Below are 24592 nucleotides of genomic sequence, written 5' to 3' on the forward strand. Positions count from 1 at the left end.
GATTACTTCTTTTACTAGTCTTAAGTGCTTCTAAGGCTTGTCTACTCTCGATGACCTTGTATACTCTATTTCTTGAAAACTAACTTGCGTAAAGATATGTTCAAATGTTCAACTTCTTGAATTGAGGAATTTTTTTACTAAGCATTAATTCTTTTTGCTTGGAGTACACAAGAAAAAAGGTAACTATGAACCTAAGCACCTTTACTTGGGAGGTAATATACAAAAAGATAGTTCGAAGTCCAATAAATAAAAAACTTAAATATTTGAATTGTATTGAGCATCCTGAGAGAATCTATTTACTACTAGGATTTATTTGAAGTTAGCTATTGATACTTGATTTAAAAAAAAGAACCAATACTTTGGAAATGAATTCATTTATTTTTAACTTGCGCAAAAGCTTTCCAAGGTGCATTATGAATGTAATATCATTTCCCCATCCATTGTTTTCATAATTCAAACTAATTTATCTAATAAGGAGATTTAACTATTATCCTAAGAAAAACTATTTCAAGGTAGTGGATCTCTTGATATTTGGTTATCCATTTCATATGTTAATTGTCCACTAGCTTTTTGCAATTTATAACCATCTAAAATCTAAAGGAGGTCCTTCCCCATCATTAAAGAAATTAATAAACACTTTAGAAATATGATATTTGTTAAAGGAAAAATTCTAAATTTGCAACTTAATTAAACTCCAATAAAAGGACCTTTAAAATTTACTATTCACTAAGAATGAATTTTTGTAACCTTGGGAGAATAATTTTTAATAATGTAATTAATTCTATCAATATAATAAATTTCTAAAAGAATTCTCTCATGGAATCATAGATGGTTAACTTTGGTAGGTAAAATTGTTCTCATCAAGTTTGTTTTGAATGCTATTCCCATATATCTCATGTCTATTTTGAAGTCTCCAAAAGTAGCTATTGTTAGTTTACAAGATACTCTTAGAGATTTTCTTTGGAACAATAATAAAGATGGCAAGAAGAAACTCCCTTTAGTTGCATGGGATAAGGTATGTTTTCCTAAGGAACTTGGGGGATCAGGAATTCAGAGTCTCAAGAATTAGAATTTAGCCTTAGGTGCTAAGTTGGTTTGGAAATTATATGACAAGCCTAGCTCCTTATGGACACAAATTATGTTTGCCAAATATTTAAATAATGGACCAAGAGAGTACATTTTTAAAGTCTCAAATTTGCCTTTGGGTTCTGCTATTTGAAATTTTCTTTGTAAATGTAGATCAAATATTTTGCCTCATCTCTCATGGATTGTTCATAATGGTAGAAAGGTCAGATTCTGGGATGAAGTATGGAATGGACATACACCTTTGGTGAATATTAGGGATTGGTCTCCTCTGATCACTGTTCTTTCCTCCCTTTGGGGTGTTTTTGTAGCAGATTATTTTGAAATTGTGACTAGTGGTCCCCTTAAGCTAGCTAGATGGAAGTTGATTGATTTCTTAGATGTTGATCAAAGCATGAAATTAGATTTTGAGAAGATTTTGGGGGATAGAATTGTATTTCTTTCTAATTCTGAGGATGAACTTATTTGGACAAAGAATATTTCTGGTAAGTACACTGTTAAAGATGGTTACAACTCTCTTATGGTTGCTAAAGATTTATCATCTTGGCCTTATAAGTTGTTTTGGCATTCGGCTTGTCTGCCTAAAGCTAGAGCCTTTGCTTGGTTCGTAGTTCAGGACAAAGTCCTTACAGGTATGCGACTAGACAGGCTTGGTATTACTGGTGTTTTCCCTTGTGTCCTTTGTAACAAAAATTTGGAATCTTCTTCACACCTGTTCCTACATTGTGATTATGCTTATGAATGTTGGTAGTGGTTGTTTGAGAAGTTAAATATTTCCTTTGTTATTGGTAAGGATCTCATTTCCCATTTTATATCTTGGCCCTTTATGTTTGCCTCATCTTTTTATGCATGCCTTTGGATCATATCTCCATCTATTGTGATTTGGAATGTCTGGCTAGAGAGAAACAACATGATATTTACAAAAATAAGGTCTCTTGTGTTTGAGGTTCTATCAAAAATTGAGTCTTCAATCTCTGAGGTTGCTTTGTCGTTTATTTATAAGAATTTGGAAAATCTTACTTCTTTTTCGCACTGGGATAGTAGAGTTACTAGAGTTTGGAAGATGCTGTTAGTTTTACCCTCTCATGGTTAAATTTTAAAAAAGAATGATGCAATAGGTAAGAGATGCTCTGCTAGATGGAAACCTCCTCCACAGGGGCACTTTAAACTAAATTTTGATGGGGCCTCTTGTGGTAACCCTGGGCCGGCTGGGATAGGCATGGTAATTTATGATCACAATGCAAATTTTATTCGAGCTAAGTGTCATGCTATTGGTTTTAAAACTAACAATTATGCAGAATTTCATGCTTTGTCTTTTGGTTTGGATATGGCAATCTCTTTGGGAATTAAGAACTTAATAATTGAAGGTGATTCTATGGTGATTATTCAATGTGTTATGAAAACGAAATCGAATTGATGGAATTTGCAGTATATACTTGATCCCATTTTACAAAAATTAGAATTGTTTGAATCTTTCTTGGTATCCCATTGTTACAGAGAAGTTAATAAGATTGTGGATTATTTGGAAAATTTAGCCATTGATAGCAATGCCAATCAGCGAGAAGTGGGTTTTGAGGAAATTCCTTCTAGGGTATGGGAAGGTTTGCAACAATAGTTATGTGATTTTCTTGAGTAATGTTGATGTAAAATTTTATGATGATAATTATTCCCGCTTTCCCCTTTCATTTTAAGTATTCATGTTCCTTGTCTGGAGGAGAGTTCGAGCTCATGGTATTTGATACAATAGTGTTTTTCCAAAGTTTTTTTGATACTTTCTTTTTTGGCAAGAAGGTTTTTGGCTCATGGGATTTGGCACAAGGCTTTGGAAAATTTTGTCTTCTTCCATTAATAGCAGATGTGGAGTCTACATTTGAAAATTATCTGATGGGTTTTTTTGACAAATTTTCATATGGTCTCTATGTAAAACTGATATTATATGTGTTGTGACCGCATTTTGTATGTGGTTTTGGGCGGGGTGTATAAACTGATCCGTTAGATACTATAGGTTTATTTTATGAGCTGTGACTGGAGGTTTTCTTCCCAGGGTTCTTTTCTCTGGTATGCTCTTTGAATCCTGTGTAAAAATTAAAAATATTAATAAAAAAGTTTAGTGGAATAATCCACTTTTATTGAAAAAAATAAATAAATTTTAATTAAATGTACAAATTAATTTAACAACTTAAAATATAAATTAATTCAACTATTTCACTAACCTAAATATTAATTATAAATTTTAATTAAAAACTATATTTAAAATAAAACAATTTTTAATTAATTACTCCGAAATATCAATAAATTATTTTTATAATATAATAAATTTTAATTATCCTTAACTGACAAAAATAAATTATATTTAAATAAAATAATTTTGTATATTAAAGAGGGAAGGGTCTCACGGGCCCCTTTTCCCCCACCCTCGCAGAGCTGCAACTACTCTGGCTCCAAAACGGCATGCCATGACATGATGTGCGGCTCCAAAATTGCATGCCCTCACATGATATCATGAGACCTGCGTTTGGGACCCACCATCAGGCTTCTGATGATGTGGAGGCATATTGCCATTTTGCGGTTGACAAAAAGCATTTGCACGTGGCTAACATTTTCTGACTGCTCTCATGTTCACAGTCACAGGCACAACTACTTTTGCTAGACGACAGTCACTGTTTGCAATGCATGACAATGTTGTTTTCAACACGCCAAAAAAATTGTTTTGAAATTTCTTTCCCGCCCAGCATTTCAAAAATATTTGAAATTTCTTCCCCGCGCAACCATTTCAAAAATATTTAAAATTCCTAAAAATTAATCTTGTATTCATTTTTCCATTTTGGATCACTACAGTCAGAGCCATGAAAGTAGGTGCCAGGTTTGGATTACTAGAGTCGAGCCATGAAAGCAGGGATGTTGTTGACATTCGATGAAATATGATTTTTGCTAGGTTGAATTCCTTCTATGCTACAAGGATATTGTTTTAGCAAAAAGGACAATTTCTTCGCCATGAACAAAGGCCACACTCCAATAATCATGGCTGCCCATGCCCATGTTGGTCAGGGAATGGTAAAAATCACTTTTTTTTGGCATGCATTTTTTGTGGGTTTCAAAAAAAATGGAAGTGTACAATTCAAAAATATTTGTTTTAAATTCCTCTTCTGCTACTCCAGCATAGTATTTTTATTTTATTGTGCTTTTCAAAAATAAATTTGAAGGATGTGGCTAAACATTTCAAAGAAAATGAGTGGAGGGCAACTCGAGAGATGATGGGCCTAGGAGAAAATAGCTAATACCATCCGCTATGGCTATTCTCACTACAAAAAGGTATGACTATTGATCCCAAGAAATCTTAAATTATAGTTTAGCTTTGCTTAATCTGCTGTTTGGTTCTAGGCTTTTGTATAATCAGTAATTTTGTTTTGGGTTTCTCTAATCTATAGTTTTATTGGATTTTTGTTTTGATCTATGATTTGTATTTAACATTTTCCTTTGCATTAGGCTAGAAGTATGGTGACAAAGGCAAGCTAATCAAGTTGGGCATCTATTTTTTGCAGTTGGTGAAATAGTGACGATGCCTCATGAGGAAATCCATGCCTTCAGTAAGCTATATTGATGGCATTCCATGAGAATCCATCTGTTCTTTAATGTCATAAAATTTTTTATGAGCATCCACAAAATTCCTGCACTTGACATACATGTTGACAAGGTTATTTTGTAAAATGTGCATTTAGGAAAATACAAAATGCCCCATGTTTGATTAGAGACTAGATTTGATTATCTTGTGGAAGGGCAGTGATGCAAATGTGGATGTGTAATATTTGAAGATATAATAGTGGACAGAGAAGTTGCGTGTAGTAAATGAGCATAATAATAAAGCAAGAGAGCCACTACCATTGTTGATCTGAATTGAGGTAGAGGTTCAAACGATATCAAAATCAATAATATCTGGTGTAGGAAACTTGCAATATTATTCTCAGTACAAGAATGATACAAACTTGAAAAGGGAGTTTTATGCAATCCAAAAAGTAACTTCTCATTTCCAAAATTCAGAATATAAACAAGTACAAGACTATCTAGAGTCACCACAACCATCAGATTTTGAAATGATAAGCTGGTTGTGAGAAAATATTCTAATATTTTAATATAAAAATTTTAATTTTAATTTTGAATTAATTTTGCATCTCTCAAACCTCCAGATCAATTGTTGTCTATAATTTTTTTTTTGAATATTATGATTTTTGTCTTGAAGGCTTTGGCAGTCATGGAAACATATTGCAGAACTTTTGAGACTGTGGCATCTGTTGAACATGTTATTTTTTCATATAAGTTTTAAGGTCAATGCAAAATATATTTATCAAAAGTTGTATAATTTATGTGGATGCCAATGTTTATAGGAAAAAAATAGCTTACTATTCATATATCTTTGAATTTTTTATTTTTTAAATGTTGTGTAGATGGGTTGAAGCTATTCTCACTCCAAAACAAACCTTTCGTACAATGTGATAGCAAAGTGTTAGTCAATCGCAATCGTTTATTGCAAAATCGACGTTGTAAAAGGCGCGACTAACATGCATGTTAGTCAATCCATACTATCATTTTGGAGCCAGAATAGACACTTGTAAATTTCATAATTAACTTATAAGAAGTATAATCAAGTTTAAATTTTTAAAGATATAAATTTATTTTCATTTTCTTAACTTAGATATATGGAGACAAATTCAATTTATTCACTTTTCACTATTGTAAACTTAAACTTGATATATTAGTATTTTGCATTTGTTTTTATTAATATAATATTTAATTATATTAGTACTTAAAATTGACTACAATATTGTAAAAGTTAAAATTTTGATTCATTAAAAAATTCATTGATTTTAATTATGTAGGCTTTGGGTTGTTTAATTTAAGGCATTTCTAGAGGATATTTTAAGCCACTTGACTGGTCAGTTCATTCTCTCGCACCACGAAACTGCGTGTTAGTCACTTTCGCTATTTCATGGGGCTAAAGGAAATGGTGGCCATGTAGTCTACGAAATGGAGAATTCGACTAACATGCCATTTTAGTCTCTTTTGTCGTTTTGCGAGGCCAAAGAAAAAGGCAGCCACACAGCCTGCGAATCAATGAAGCTGCATAACACGCCATGTTAGTCACTTTTGCTGTTTCGTGAGGCCAAAAAAAAAAGGCGACCACACAACCTATGAATCAACAAAGCTGCATAACATGCCATGTTAGTCACTTTCACCATTTTACGAGGCCAAAGAAAATGTCAGCCACATAGTCTGCAAAACACTCTATGTTAGTCACTTTCACCATTTCGTGAGGCCAAAGAAAATGTCAGCCACACAATCTGCAAAACAATGAAGGTGCATAATATGCCATGTTAGTCTAATTAGCCATTTCGTGAGACAAAACAAAATGTCAGCCAGGTCGTTAGCAAATCAGTGAAGGTGCATAACACAGATGTTAGTCTAATTCGCTGTTTCACAAGGCAAAAGAAAAAGGCGGACACGCAGTCCACGAATCAGCGAAGGCGCATAACAAGCTATGTTAGATGCTTTTGCCATTTTGTGAGGCCAAAGAAAATGTCAGCCATGCAGTCTGCGAAACAATGAAGGCACATAATACGCCATGCTAGTCTAATTCACCATTTCACGAGATGAAACAAAATGTTGGCCAGGCCATCCACGAATCAGCGAAGGTGCATAACACACCATGTTAGTCTAATTCTCTATTTCATGAGGCCAAAGAAAAAGGCAGACACGCAGTCTATGAATCAATGAAGGCGCATAACACACATGTTAGTCTAATTCAACATTTCATGAGGCCAAAGAAAATGTCAGCCACGCAATCCATGAAACAATGAAGGTGCATAATACACCATGTTAGTCTAATTCACCATTTTGTGAGACAAAACAAAATGTCAGCTAGGTCATCCATGAATCAGTGAAGGCACATAACATGCCATGTTAGTCTAATTTGTTGTTTCGTGAGGCCAAAGAAAAAGGCAGACATGCAGTCTGCAAATCAACGAAGGCGCATAACATGCTATGTTAGATGCTTTTGCCATTTCCTGAGGTTAAAGAAAATGTCGGCCACAAAGTCTGTGAAATAGTGAAGGTGCATAATACGCCGGGTTAGTCTAATTTGCCATTTCATGAGATGAAACAAAATGTCGGCTAGGCTGTCCATGAATCAGCAAAGGCACATAACATGCCATGTTAGTCTAATTCGTTGTTTCGCGAGGCCAAAGAAAAAGGTGGACACACAGTCCACGAATCAACGAAGTCGCATAACACACTATGTTAGATGCTTTCATCATTTTGCAAGGCCAAATAAAATGCCGGCCACACAGTCCGTGAAACAACAAAAATGCAAAACATGCTATAATCATTTTTGCTGTTTCATGAGGCTAAAGAAAATGTTGGCCACGCAGTCCGTGAAATAACAAAGGTGCATAATACATCATGTTAGTCTAATTCTCCATTTCACGAGATGAAAAAAAACGCTGGCCAAGCCGTCCACGAATCAGTGAAGGCGCATAACATGCAATGTTAGTCTAATTCATCATTTTACAGGGCCAAAGAAAAAAGCAGGCACACAGTCTGCGAATCAACGAAGGTGCATAACATGCTATGTTAGACATTTTTGCCATTTTGCGAGGCCAAAGAAAATGTTAGCCACACAGTCCGCGAATTGGTGAAGGAGCATAACATGCCATGTTATACACTCAAATCAAGAATTCTAATGATAGTAACTTAGGAACTATATAAGAAAGAAAACACAAACAAGAGCAAGATAATGAGGACCCAAGTCAAACTTTGTTACCACAAAACTAATGCCTTATATCAAAATAATTATAAGATTTAGATCTCACAATCTAATTGACTCATCAAGAACCAAGGAAAATTAGAACATTTAAATATTAGATAACAATTGACAATAAATTTGAGTAGAAATAACTTGGGATTCATCATTCTTTTTGGAAATATGGGGTGTGTATGCAAGGAACGCCATGTTTTTGTTGGAAATTGACACTCATCTGGTGGTTATCGATGCTTGATTAATGGTTTACTCTCCCTTTCTTCTCTCTCTCTCCCCACTCTAGGTCTCTCCTATACTCTCTCCCTCTCTCTCTCACCTTCCCTCCTTATCTCCATATATATCCATCCTCCCCCTTCCATCTCTCTTCTCCTCCTATTGTTTCTCTCCACTCTTTCTTTGTTCTCTTGATCACTACCTATCCCTCCCAACATCTCTCTCCATACCTATTTTTCTCTCTTATTTTCTTCTCTCTCTCCCTCACCTATCTACCTCTTCCCTCTCTAGGTCTCTCAGTCACTCCCCACCCATCTCTCCCTCTCTTCTTAGACATCTCTTTCTCTTTATTCTTCCCTCTCTCCTCTTCTCTCTCCCTCCCCTCTCCAGGTCATCACCTCTCCCTCCTTGATATAGTATTTAGATAATAGGTTATAGGATATAAGATTTATGATATAAGGTACAAGATTGATGGTAATAGTTTAGGGAACATAGGGTTTAGGGTAGTGGTCGTATTGATTCCCCCCTCTATCTCTCCATATTCCTCTCTCTCTCTCTCTCTCACACACACACACACTCTCACCTATCTCTCCATGAACCATGGTCTCTCCCTCCCTCTCTATCTCCCCCTTCCTTACTCTCATATACATCTTCCTCCCCTACTTTGTCATACTCTCTCTCTCTCTCTCCCCTCTCTCCATTGTCTAGGTCATCACCTCTTCCTCCTAGCCTCTCTCCCTCTCTTGCATTTCTAGGTTTCTCCCTCCTCTCTCCATATCTATACCACTCCATCTATGTCTCATTAGGCACCTCTATCTATGCCCCTGTATGTATGTCTCCCCTCTCTCTCCCATATAGGTATACAAGATTGATGGAACATTGTTTAGGGTAGATAGGGTTGAGGGTAGTACGATGGTATTGATACTTCTATCTATCTCTACATATTCCTCTCTCTTTCTTCTCTATCACCTCTCTCTATCTTCTTTGTCACCTCTCTCCCCTCCCTATGTCTCTCTCCATCTCTATCTCCCCATTCCTTACCCTCATATATATCTTCATCCCCTACTCTCTCATACTCTCTCTATTTCATCTATTCTAACACGTGTTGCCCCTTACAAAGATACCTAGAGGGCAAGAGAGAGGTTAGATAGATAGATGGGAAGAGAGGGGTGAGATAGATAAAGGGGGATAGAAGAGGAGAGTTGATGAGTTAGGAGAATGAGAGAGAAGAGGAGGGAGAGAGAGCAAAGAAAAAGATAGGGCTAAGGAGGGGGAGAGGTAGAGGTATAAATGGAGTGAGATACCTAGAGAGGTAGATAGGTGAGGGAGAAAGAGAAGGAAATGATAGAGAAGTTAAAGAGAAGAGAGAGAGAGAGAGGTGAGAGAGAGGTGAGAGAGAAGAGAGAGAGAGAGAGAGAGAGAGAGAGAGAGAGAGAGAGAGAGAGAGAGAGAGAGAGAGAGAGAGAGAGAGAGAGGAAGATGGAGAGATAGAGGGAGGAATCAATACGACCACTACCCTCAACCCTATGTTACCTAAACTATGTACCATCAATCTTGTACCTTATACCATAAATCTTATATCCTACAACCTATTATCTAAAGACTATATTGGGGAGGGAGAGGTGATGACCTGGAGATGGGAGGGGGAGAGAAGAGGAGAGAGGGAAGAATAAAGATAAAGAGAGATCTAAGAAGAGAGGGAGAGGTGGGTAGGGAGTGATTGAGAGACCTAGAGAGAGATGAGGTAGATAGGTGAGGGAGAGAGAAGAAAATAAGAGAGGAAAATAGGTATGAAGAGAGAGGTTGGGAGGGATAGGTAGTGATCGAGAGAACATAGAGAGAGGAGACAGAAACAATAGGAGGAGAAGAGAGATGGAGGGAAGGAGGTAGTGGTCTATGTGTTGACATCAATGCCAATGGGGGAGATTGTTGGCATTACTTATTTCACTCTTCCCATGTGATCCAAAGAATAAAATTGACTAATATTCTGCTGGAAACATGCATTCTCCACCTATGATATTGTAGAGTTGAGCAAGATGAACCATTATTACAATATAAAAAGAAGTGTGAATACTGCTTACAAAAATATTAGAACTCCCTTAAGACAAAAATTTCTATTCAAGGAAGAAAAACATTAAAATAGTACGCTCCCCTTGATCCATAGACATCAAAATATTGAGATTCAATCATAAATAATAGAGGCATAACTGGCACACATTTGAATTGAGGTCCCTTTTGGAGGGACTAGGGTCTTGGGCACCCTAGTCCACTCAGACTAGGGTTTTGGGCACCATAGTACTCTCAAACATCGACAAGAGAAAGGGGTGGTATAGTATCAAGATCCAGGATATAGGATCTAGTCTCAAATTAGTAAATGACAGTAGTAGGATAGGATTGTTGGCAGTGAGCCAGCATCCCTCATGGGATTTGTGACATGGTTTAATCGCCTCCTATGGATTCTACAAGTCTATTGGTTGTATCGGGCATTGAAAGGTCAATATTTTGGTGCAATGACAACCACACTTGTAACAAGTGGTATTGAAGCTTGGTCACAGGTTCAAATCCCCTCAGTGATTGATGCGGGCCTGCAATGAGTGATGTTGGGGGGATTGTTGGCAGTGAGCTATCATCCCTTGCGGGATTTGTGACATGGTTTAACCGCCTCCTATGGATTCTACAAGTCTAGTGGTTGTATCGGGCATTAAAAGGTCAACCTTTTGGTGCAATGACAACCACACTTGTAACAAGGATATGGCCCAAATATGCTTAAATGATCCAAGAGAAGGCATACTAAAGTAGGGACCCAAAGAGAGTGCGAATCTTGTAAAAGATTACAATTTGCAACACTATAGAATGATAGTAACATAACATAAAAAAGTCTAAGTAAACACTCAAATAAGAATTCTAATGATAGTAACTTAGGGATTAGCTAAGAAAGAAAACACAAACAAGAGGAGGATAATGAGGACCCCAGTCAAACTTTGTTTCCACAAAACTAATGCCTTATATCAAAATAATTATAAAATTTAGATCTCACAATCTAATTGACTCATCAAGAACCAAGGAAAACTAGAACATTTAAATATAAGATAACATTTGACAATAAATTTGAGTAGAAATAACTTGGGATTCATCATTCTTTTTGGAAATATGGGGTGTGTATGCAAGGAATGCCATGTTTCTAGATAGATTTGTAAGTAATTAGTGAGGAAAATGGATAACATAATCCCACATTATTAGGATGGTATATTGTCTTTCCAATTAGGTTTAGATGTTTGTTTTGAGTAGTATATGGTGAGCTTGAAAAGTGAATAGAATAACATTGTTATCCTATTAATTTTGATAAGGAAAATACTAGCTAGAGAAAGTTCACATAGAAGAATAAGAACTTGATGAATTCAATCAAAATTAATACTGATACTTAAAATATGTTCAATCAAGCACTTTAATGAATTATGTACTAGAAAAGTTATAGTAGAAATATGGTCTGTGAATAAGACTTGTACTTGTAAAAGCATATAAAATATATAAAATGTGCCTCAATGTTTTATCAAGTACAAGGTTATATTAGAAACATTCCCTATTCAAAACCTGCTTGATGGGTGTTCAGGGTCACTCTTAAGTTACAAATAAATTATAGGCCTAATAGGAAAAAAAATATTAAGATATAATTATGAAAACCCCATTTATAAATCATAAAAGAAAGTATTAGCAAAACTCACCCACTAGCCTTAACTGAAACCACTATCCTATGGATCTCTGTTATATTCAATAATTTGAAGACTTAATAATGCTATAATAATTTTGGAATTAGGTAAATTTTAAATGTTGTTTAAAGTGTGACTGAAATGTGCAATCAAATTGCAATAGGAGAAAACATCTCAAACACACCAATGAAGCATTGCATTAGATATTATAAATTAAAACAAATGCAATGGATTAAAAACTCTAAAATCGTGTAATGCCCCGCCAAGAACCCTAAAGGAAAACCACACTACTAGGCAACTAAAGGTGAAATAATTTTTTTTTTTAAAGATTAAGTGCATTAATTATTACATTGCACGTTTATTAACACAAGCGGAAGTCTAACACATGAATTCCTAAGGGTTACCAATGAAGATTAACTCATAACAATAACAACATCATAAGGTTAATCCAATTATCCATATAATTAGAGAACTCAAATACATTTAATTAAATCATACTCATAAAACTGAATTCCACATTGAAAGATTTAAAGTGTTACAATATTTTTACTTTCAATGATTCATTTACACATAAGAAGAAAGATAACTGAAATAACATACATTCAACTGAATTAAGATTGCAATATTCAATAATTACATGGCTTCCAATAGTACAAATGAAATACATAAGTTACAATGCCAAGGTTACATAGTTTACTGATACAATGATCACATGGGTCTCAAATGTACAATAATCACGAACATGAGCTGATACAAGAATCACAAACCAAGAAACACTAGCGAAGCTGATCCTCACATGAAGGTACAGACAATGATATCTAATGGGAAGTGGCACTACCACCCGACCATGTGATCCCAAAATGGAACCACCCCACCATGCTAGGAGATAGCAGAAGATCCTCAAGCAAGAAAAACAAGACAAGTATGACAGTACAACATGACTCTGTAAAACTCATGTGACTCAACTCACAAAACACTAATGACCCTAAAGAGAGAGTGTCATTGCATGGCTTAAGATGGTTACCCTAGGTAGGTTCCCATAGGTCCCGGCCCCCATCCTGGGTTATCCTAGTAACCTTTCCTGAACCCTCGGCTCCATCCAAGTATCATGTGGACCCTACCAACCTTTCGTGAAGACAAGGTGGCAGGTTTTCTATTCCAGGCCTTCCCACAACATCTTGAGCCTATACAAGCACTCAACCATGTGCGAGGTACAATATCTTAATTAATATTACAACTACCCACCCCCTAATCATTTATTAGATTATCACTTATTAACAGACTTTTGAGGGGTTATCCTGCCATCCTCTTCGGGTGCGACCCCCGCTCGAAAGCCACTCTCTCATAGGACACTAACAGGAATGGTCTCTCTACAAGAACCCTATGGCGAAACTAACAACCATATCTAATCCTGACAAAATACAGGTGAAGGATACACAAATCAATAACCCAGGATTGACCATTTGGAACAAAACACACAACAGTTCATATCAATAGGGTTACACAACAACACCTAACCAAGGGGGTATAACAACCATTACGGCATGACGACAACTCAAAACCAGAATTGCAACGTAAATAAGCTTTTACCAAAAACTACCATTTACACTAAAGATCCTAATATAGACAATCTTTTTAAACAGTCAAAAGCATTAAATACTTGCAAATATAGATATTCCAGAGAAATAGAAAATACAACTATATTTATAAAAGAAATTCAGAGTTGTCATTTGTGGAGTAAGGCTAAATTTAACCACATTAAATTAACCCCCTAACATATATTCATGATTAATTAATAAAAGAATCTAAATATATGTTTTCAATTACAATAAATTTAATTCTAATTTAAATATATGTAATAATATAATATATTTATATGAATATATATTCATCAAATAATACCATATAAACATATGTCATATAATATATATATATATATATATATATATATATATATATATATATATATATATATATATATATATATATATATATATATATATATATATATTAAAATGTAAAAACTAAATTTCACAATTTTAATCTATTCTCAAATATCCCAGAACAATATTATTAAAAAAAATAAAACTTAATAAAATTTATAAAATTTTCCTAACCCCTTGCAGTCAAGCGTTGCACACACGGAAGGCAGGAAAAGCATTTTTTTTTTGTCTTTTTATTTGGTAGCACTGCTATCATATGGTAGCAGCCGCTAACTTATGCTACCATACGGTAGCGCTGCTATCTTATGGTAGCTTTGCTACCGTTTGGTAGCAAGCTACCCCCCAAATAATTTTAATTAATTTTTTATTTTTAATTTTTTTTTAATTTTTTTTAATTTTTTTTAAAAAATTAGAGATTATAAAATTCTCCTTTCCCAGAGATTATAAAAATCTCTTTTCCCAGCACTCTGAGAAAATAAAGTTTAATAAAATCACAGGCAAATTTTTTTTAACTAAAACTATAGCCACCCATAAAATTATTTTCTGAAAAAAAATTTATACCAGGAACCAAATAAATGTCTGTGATAGAACAGAGATTTGGGTAAAACATAAAGTTTCCTAAATCTTTCTTTCACAAAGCCTTAAGGGAAATTTATTAAACCAAAAAAAAACTCTAATTTTCTCCATACACAGGAAGAACACAAAAATACACAGGAAGAAGAAATTCCCAAAAATTTTACCAGCATGACTTTCCTTTCACCACAAATTTGCAAATTCACACAATAAGAAAACAAAACCCTTTCACAAACGAGGAAATAAGGAATTTTAAACTTTGAATTTAAAACACGGGAAGAATCAAATTTTCTAATTTAAAAATCAATCCTCTTCAAGTTTTGAGAAACTAATTCAAGAAGATTATAACCAACCAAAATTTATTCAATTTCTCAAACTGAAACAAATTTTAAAACTCCCCAAACAGAGATCTTTCGAAAAATCAACACACAGAGAGATATTTTCGAAAGGTAAATTTAAATTTTTCAAACAAAGAGAAGAGTGACAAACACCCAACCTGTGATAGCAATCCTGGATGAATACTCTGCAAACAATTTGAATCAAACCTCCAAGCAGCTCGAGTTCTGGTTTCCAATCTAGCCTCCAAAAATTTCTCCAAAAATATGCATCCCTCTTCCCGTGAACTCACAGGCATAATAAAGAAAAAATATTCAACCTAAACTTTTAGGTTTGAAAATGTTTTCTAATAAATCATAATATTTAATAATAAAATAATTTTTTTTTTTCTAATTTCCAAAAAGTAAATAATAAAGTTATTTCCAAAAGTCATTTCTTTTATCTCTCTTTTCTCATGACATTTAATTAACTTTTTCTAAAAAAGTAATTAAGGCAATAATTTTAACTCTATTTTTATTATTATTATTTATTTTTTGTTAAATTTAGAGAACAATAATATGCAATTAACTTTATTTATTTTTCCACTTGATTTAAATATGATCACATTTCCAATATAATGCAATTACTAAACTAAATTTAATAATTCCATTCAATTAACTAATCCATAACATAAAGGCATAATAATACATAAATTAAATACACCAACTATGAAATGACACCATAAACTCAAATAAACAATCTAATCCACCAGGGCACACAAACCGAAAAACCATACGAAGACTCTAAAAAAGTCAAACAAACAAAACTCGAAGGCCGAACACATGGAAAGGACGACCAACTAACAACACTCACAAGAGTGTAACTGAGGGTATAATTAGGGTCAACCACTATCTCCTCCACTCCCATCAGACAAATAAGGCATGCTTAGACCTGTGAAGCCAGGTGGAGACGATACCCCCGTACCTACCCGATACTTGTACTTGCAATGTCCTGCATCATCGAACCACACATGCATATATACAAATATAGAATACACGGCATGCACACCGATGAAGGAGAATCATGACGTTCCCTGTCTCGCCGGAGTGAGTGAAGGAAAATCATCCCCTCGCATCCCATACACTTGCAAACACACAACATATAAATAACACATCACATATGTAAGGTAAAAGTGTCAATCAATGACAATAATCCATAAAAATAGCACTAATCACAAATACTGAAATACTGTAATAAAGCATACATCACATATCCAGTTAAAGCATGAAATAATAGCAAATAATTTTGAATAAAATTTAGTAGTAATGTATCAACTGAAAAGTAAACTGCAGTAAAATATAAGTCTAACAAGTTCGATCGAGGAGGGGTACTACAAATCGCCTCATTATCCTCTATCTCTAAAGATCTCTAAGATTCAAGTTGGCCCTCACTTGGGAGAGTAGCTTGATCCTCAAGATAACCTAGAGAATGAGTTATATGAAAATGCTACTAGAATCGAAATGGGTGCAACTAGGATTCTAGTAAAATACTAAGATGAAAATGAAGGGGATGAAGGATGCAAGCTAGGTGATTAAGATGCAAAGATATGTTCCAAATTGAAAACTAAATGATGCTATGTGAATTAATTAAACTATATGAAGATGAAAAGCTATAAAAAGATGCGAATTTAAGCTAAATGATGAACTAAAATGAATCTAAATTCTATGAAATGGATGCTAGATGTTTATGCTTGGATGCTTGAAAATGGCAGAATGAGCTCTTTGATAACCTGCAATACAAATTAGCTATAATATGGATGCTAAAAATTGTTAGATGAATTGGAGGAAAAATGGGTTCTATTTATAGGCAAAATAGAGAAATTGATGGTTGAGATCGAATAACCTCAATAAGGGCTAGGATTGAAAGTTATCAATCCATGGGAGGAATTCAATCCAATCCCAAGTTGACAAATGTCACCTTGAGATGGCTTGAGGGGATGCTAAGAAAGCATTAGATGCTAATTTAAGCATTAGGGATAACCTCAAGTAGTGACATAATTGGATAATGTCATTAACCAAAGAGACATGCTATTACCCAAGAGTTAAACTCTTGTGCAACATGGAAATTGGTCAAAGGGAGAACCATCATGGCTAAGGGGTGTGGGCTTGTAAGAGGCATTAAATGCCTTTTGAAGACTTTGAAGGTTAATTTGTAAGAGGGTAGATAACCCTCAAGTCTCATGTAAGAGCCTTACAAATTTTGGAAGACTCAAAAAGTTAACTTGTTGAAAAAGATAAAGCTTTAAATGCATTTGGAAAACTTTCTTCCAAATTTGGAGAAGTGACTTCCCCAAATTTAGGAATGTGACATGATTAGAAGAAATTAGGCTAATAAAGGGGTTCTGAGGACTTCTAGAAGAATGATTAAGAGGTTAAGCCAAAATGTAAGAGAATGCAAGTGGGAGAAAATAGGAGATTTTAATTAAAATAAAAGATTTATTTCAACTAAAATAGATGCAACTTGCATTTGAAGGAAAATGCAAGTGGGGGGCTATTTATAAATAAATAATGATTTATTTAAATGTAAAGAAGATTTTAATTAAAAGGGAAAAAGCTATTAATTAAATAAATAAGATTTATTTAATTAAGTGGGTAAATAAAGGATAATTAAATGAATAAAATTCACTTAATTCATTGTGCAACTTTTAGGTGTCTACAATTTTTAGTTGTGTTTGTCCCTAATTACAATTGAATGTGTTTGTCCCTAATATTACAATTGGACATGTTTGTCCCTAATCACATTTGTTGGGTGATAATGATTGGATATTTTTATTATTAATCATATTTGTTTAATATGATTGGATGTGTTTGTGTCAATCATAATTACTATGAATAGAAGTGTGTCCTATTCAAAAGTAATGATAGATAAAAGTGTTTGTTCCCATCCAAAATTTGTGTATGACCTCAAATAGATGTGTTTATCCCTATGCTAGGTTATATGATTATATGTGTTATTCACTATCCTTGGATGAATTCCAATAAGGCCGATCCTATTAAGGAAGCGTAGTGAGGGTAGATCCACTATTGCTTGTCATGATTAGTGTATTTTTTATGAACTAATGAATGTTTCATCAAGTATTGTTAGTCCACTTATCCCCATTGGAGAATGATGTAATAAGGGAGGTATTGGGAATATCACATCATTTCCATTGATTTGTTGGTTTGTCATAAAAATATTTTTTGAGGACTGCTTTCTTGTATTATGATTTTTTAAACAACTCATCTATTTCCCTATAGTATAGGAGATAACAATTGAACAATTGAATAGAAGTACAAGATTGTTTTATGTATAAAAAAATATTTTTGACTTCTATAAACTCAACCCAAAATTTTAAACAAACTAGCTTTTAAAGCTTATATTCCACAAAATTATTAGTTTGAATATTAAAACCTCATAACAGAAAATCAATTATTTTAAATCAATCATAATATAACCTAATTGATTTAACCTAGTTGATATTATCCTGATTGATATTAACCTTATTGATTTTTAACTGAATTGATTTTAACTGAATTGATTTTAACTGAATTGATTTTAACTTAATTGATATTAACTTAATATCAATTAGGTTAAATCAATTAAAGTGATATTAACTTAATATCAATCATATTAAGTTAATATCAATTTAATTAAGTCAATATCAATTAAGTTTTATCAATTAGGTTAAATCAATTAGGTTAATATCAATTAGGTTAAATCAATTAGGTTAATAACAACTAGGTTAAATCAATTAGATTAAATATATAAGTTTGATCTATAGAATAATAAAATATTATTCAAATTGATATCAATTATTTTGTTCATCACGATTGGATGCAAACAAATTATTGTAGAAAGTTAATGTGTATGAAGAGTTATTTTTTTAATTATTAAGTTAATATCAATTAGGTCAAATCAATCATAATATAACCTAATTGATTTTTTTTTTAACTAACCTAATTGATTTTAACTTAATTGATATTAACTTAATATCAATTAGATTAATTGATATTAAATTCACATCAATTCCGTTAATTGATATTAACTTCATATCAGTTAGATTAAATCAATTAAATTGATCATTGAACTATATTAATTAAATCCACCAAGCAATGCGGGAACATTGGATTTGAATTTAAATTAATTTTCGTCATGTGGGAGAAGTTAATTTTCCATCTTGAGGGAGCAGTTAATTTAAGCCACCTTCTGCAGCCATGTCTGTGACTGTGAGAGTGGCCCGCAAATGTTAGCCGCCTACAAATTCTTTTTGTCAACTGCAAAACAACAACATGCCTCCAGGTCAGCCCGATGGTGGGTCCCAGAACATGTCTCATCGCATCGACTTGCAAATTCTTTCTGTCAGCCACAAAATGACAACATGCCTCCAGGCCAGCCCGATGGTGGGTCCCAGAACATGTCTCATCGCATCATGGGAGGGCATGGGAGGGATGTATATCAATGGGATCCAGATGCATGTCATTTGTACAATAGTTCCATTTCGGAGCTAGAATAGATGCGTCCCCCCCGTTGTGGTCTGTATAAAATACTTGAGTAGGGTTGGTGGGGGTCTAACCCCTAACCTTCCAGCACATATCTTTTCTTCCTACCAACTAGCCACATGACCTCTAGAGAAAATGATGCTTGATTTATTTAAATAATAATGTAGCTATATTGGGGGGGGGGGATGTGGGGTGACAACTTGAATGGTCAACCTCCCTCCCACCGATCAACCCTTGCAATTAAGGCATGTACCACATGATTTTAATTTTAATTTTGAACCACCAAAAAACTGAATTTGAAATTTAACACATCAATTTATTTAATATTAATATTAATATTTTTTTAAATCAAAATATAAATTAAATTTTGATCTTAAATAAATAAACTTAATTTCAATAACTTTTATATATATATATATATATATATATATAACAAGAATATAATTTTAACTTTACTTCTAATTTATTTATTATTGTTATTATTTTATATATATATATATATATTAACAACAACAAAAAAAAAAACTATTTTGTTTGTATATTGTTTCATATCATATTAGAAATCCAATATTTTATATAACTATTTTATTTTATAGGAAAAGATTGATCTAATCAATGAGAAAATCTATATATATTCTTGAAAGGAATTTCCACTAACTCATTATACCAAAAAAAAAGTAAGATATACTTATTTATTTCGTAGATGCAAATATATTTATTCTATCAAAATTTGAAACAAGGAGACATGCATAATATATTTCCTTTAACAAATCTAAACAAAGGAGGGTATGCGCAATTATATTTCCTTTATCAAAACTGAAAACAACGAAGGATGATAATGTAATTCCTATATTATTTAACCCTCCCTCTTTTTGATTTAATCAAAATATCAAAAGCTTTCTCCTTTAAACTAAATTTTTTTCAAATAAAACAACATGCATGCAAATAAAAAAAAGATCCATATCCATCATTTCTCTTTTGAAATTAAAACAAGAAAGTATGAAAGGAGGGAACCTAAATTTGAACAAAGAACCCTATTGTTGAATTACCTCTTGTTTCTCAGCCATCCTTTCTCAATCCTCGCTTTGTAGCTTTGTGAAGATCTTCTCCAAAACTTCAAAGTAACGAAAATTCTTGCAATATTTCTACAAAGTTTCTCCTACATCTAACATGAATTTGAAACTATTTTTTTAACAATTCAAAAACTTATTTCATCACATAAAAGCAAAAACGAACTCCCCTCTTTCAAGAATCTACTATTTCTTATATAGAAAAGGGAGTCATTTTCTCGCTACAAAAGAATTAAATGATTTATAGATTCTAATTGTAGAAATAATTCTATGCAAAAATGATTATTGTCATAGTGGGGGTTACATACAAAAATTTGAATTTGAGATTCTCTTCTAGAACCTTCTCATTTCCTCCAACATATGCTAAATAACATATTGAGAAAATAAGTAATTTCTAAATTAATTTCTTACAAAAATGATTGTTGTCATAGTGGGGGTTACATTTGACCATGCATTCAAAATTTGAATTTGAATTTTCCTCTATTTTATCAAAAAAAATATTGTAACTCCTTTGTCATAAAAAAACCATGAATGAAATTATTCTTGTCATAGAATAACTTGTAACTGCCATGTCATATATTTGCTAAATATAATATTTATTCCTTAATATTTTGAATTTGAAAATTTCTTTTCTAGAATCTTCTTATTTCTCGTACACCCTATGCTCAATTCAAATATTGAGGAAATAAATAATTTTGAATTAAATTATGACCTCATGAGTGTGTCACCACTATTTAATTCTTCTTTTTAAACTAATTCCATCCTTGTTCAATTTTCATCTCCAACTAACATTGCTCATAGAATTAATAATAATATTAATAATAGAAGTAGTAATAATAATAATAATAATAATAATAATAATAATAATAATAATAATAATAATAATAATAGCAAGTCATATCAAGGTCCAAAAAGAGGGTTATGACAACCTATATCACCAAATGGGTAGTAAGGCAAGAAGAGGAGAAAGAGACACATAATATTATTTGGGAAACATGGCAAGAGGAGGTGACATTACAAGTTAGAATAATGTCGATGCAAAGGTACATGTTAGTTGTAAGGTTATAAGAAAGAAGAGAGGAATGATATGCTAAGAGTGCATGTATAGTTGAGGATTTTGTGCATGTACAAGAGTGTGAAAAGAGGAAGTATATATATCCTTTCATCTAAAAGGAAAATAATATATTGTTTGTGTATGCTATCCAAATAGTGTCAAATGGGTATGTTTGGGTGCATGATTTGGTAGGCCTCCATTGTTCTAGGCAAGAAGAGGTTATGCATAGTTACTAAAAGTTGGGTGGTAGTATTAGAGTATAGGATACCATAGGCTATTAGTTTCTATAGGTTGACTTGTAGCAAAGGGGAAAATCTAGTTTGCTTCTACATAATTTTGTGTGAGGTTATGAAGTAGTTCCATTAGTGTGTTATGAGTGGATTGGCTCCCATCAATGTGATATAATGGGACTGCATTATCCTCTATTTCACCTCTTAAATATTTTTTGGCCTCACATATTTTGCACAATACAATACTAATAAAAATGTAATAAGATCTTGAATAGAAAAAGAGTTAGAGATGAACAATAGTAGTATTAGCATGTTATTAAAATTGTGAATATAATAGTTTAGAATAGGTGAGAATAAGTTGTGCTTTCTCAAGAGGATATCTCTCCAAGAAACTCCAAAAAACATTAATGTAAAAGAGAAACCATAAAAAAAATATTGTAAGATTCAAAGACTTCTACAAATAACAAGGAAGAGCATAAATAGCTACGAAAGGTAGCTCATAATATTGTTGATACAACAATTTAACTATTTTATGTAGTCAAGATTGAATCATAAATAAAATTATAAGCTATTAAAAAATCAAAAAAGATTATCCTTTCAAAATATTTCATGATGTAATTACTATTTCAAACAATAGAGTTACAAAATACTATTGTGAACTTGATAAAATCTAAGAAAATGACTCTTATAAAATAAGATGAAGTAAAAAAATATTTTCATGGCTACTAAATATGGTAAAAAGAAGCAGAAATAGGATATCTTGCATAGAGGATCCCAATGGGAAATTACTAACAAAATCAGAGGACATTGCTTTAGAGGCAGTTATATTTTTCAAATTATTGTTATCCTCAGAAGGTGGGAATTTTATGAATGATTTTATTTCTAACATTCCCTCCTTAGTGTCCCCAGAGGATAATAGGATGATGATGTCTCCTTTTTCATTAGAAGAAGTAAAATGTGTGGTTTTCGCCATGAATCCAGATAAGGCTCCAGGGTCGGATGGGTTTAGCCCTTTATTTTTTCAGAAGTGTTGGGACTTTGTGGGCAAAGATGTTTTATTGGCTCTTGAAGAGGCTAGGAGAAATAGGTCAAATTTAAAAGAACTTAACACTACGATGATTGCTATTATTCCTAAAAAAGAGGTTACTAAGACTTTTGCTAATTTTCATCCTATTGCTTTATGCAACACTTTGTATAAAATTTTTACTTAGACAATTTCCCTTCGTTTAGCTAAAATTCTTTCTAAAATCATCTCTTTGGAGCAAGGTGGTTTTTTTCCCAGTAGGGAAACAACGGAGGGAGCTATTGTGGCACATGAGGTGTTGCATTCTATCTCTAGTCAGAAGTTTCCGGCCATGATACTAAAATTGGACATGAAGGCTTATGATAGGGTTGAATGGGGGGCTTTAGGTTTTTCTAAGGCTTGGGTTAAATGGATTAATTCTTGCATCTCTTCTGCTAGATTCTCGGTCTTAATTAATGGTTCCCCTTGTGGTTTTTTTTCCTCTTCTAGAGGTTTGAGGTAGGGGGACCCTCTATCCCCTTTTTTGTTTATACTTTTAGCTGAGTCTTTTAGTTGGGCTATTAAGGCTGCGAAATTGAAAGGGCTTTGGAAGGGGGTGAGGATTCCGGATTCTATTTCTCATTATCTATTTGCAAATGATACTTTGTTATTTGGTCAGGCTTCTTTGAGGGAGGCATCTATTATAAAAGGAATTATTCATAATTATGCTGCATTTTCAGGTCAAAAAGTTAATGTTGAGAAGTCAAAAGTATTCTTCCTCAATACATCACAATTAGATCAGCATAGATTGCAGTCCTTTTGGGGTTTTGAACCTAGTAACCTCCCATGTACTTATCTTGGTATACCTTTCTTTATTAAACAGGATAAATTAAGCTTTTGGGATAAGATTATTTCTATTATTTCAAAGAGAATTCTATCTTGGAATCAAAGATGGTTAAGTCTGGCTGGGAAAATTGTTCTTATTAAATCTGTATTGAATGCAATTCCCATTTACCTTATGTCAGTGTTAAAATCTCCAAAATATGTGATTGTGATCTTGCAGGACACTCTTAGGACCTTTCTTTGGAGTAGTAATAAAGATGGAAGGAAAATTTTTTCCCTAGTAGCCTAGGATAAAGTCTGTTTGCCTGAGGATCTTGGGGGTACAGGTATTAGGAACTTGGAAAATCAGAATTTGGCCCTAGGAGCTAAGTTGGTCTGGAAGTTGTATGAGCAACCTGGTTCTTTATGGGCACAAATTATGTATGCAAAATACCTTAATAATGGTCCAAGAGAGTATATTTTTTGAAATTTCAAATTTACCTTCAGGTTTAGTAATGTGGAATTTTATATGTAAATGCAAGACTGTTATTTTGCCACATCTCTCTTGGATTGTTCATAATGGGAAGAAGGTTAGATTTTGGGAAGAGGTGTGGAATGGTCACATTCCATTACTAAATATTAGGGACTGGTCCCCTTTGATATCTATTCTTTCTTCCCTTTGGGGGGTCTTTGTGGAAGATTATTTTGAGATAGTGTACAATGGAAATCTTAGGATGGCAAAGTGGAAATCCATTGAGTTTTTGGATGTTGATCAAGAACTAAAAATGCATTTTGCAAAGGTTATGGGAGAAAGAGTGATTATCCTCTCTGATTCTAAAGATGAACTTGTTTGGACAAAGAATATTTCTAGTAAATATACAATGAAAGATGGCTATAATTCTCTTATGACTACGAAAGATTTATCTTCTTGGCCATGTAAGCTTTTTTGGCATTCGGCCTGTCTACCAAAAGCTGGTGCTTTTGCCTGGTTAGCAGTTCAAGATAGGGTCCTTATAGGCATGAGATTGGATAGACTTGGTATCAGTGTTGTTTTTCCTTGTGTGTTATATAATGAAAAATTGGAATCCTCTTCTCACTTATTTCTTCATTGTGATTTTGCATACCAATGCTGGCAATGGTTGTTTGATAAATTGAATTTGGCTTTTGTCATAGGGAAAGATCTTATTTCTCATTTTAGATCTTAGCCATTTCTGTTTGCCTCATCATTTG

Source organism: Cryptomeria japonica, chromosome 11, assembly GCF_030272615.1.
Source record: "Cryptomeria japonica chromosome 11, Sugi_1.0, whole genome shotgun sequence".
Lineage (NCBI taxonomy): Eukaryota > Viridiplantae > Streptophyta > Pinopsida > Cupressales > Cupressaceae > Cryptomeria > Cryptomeria japonica.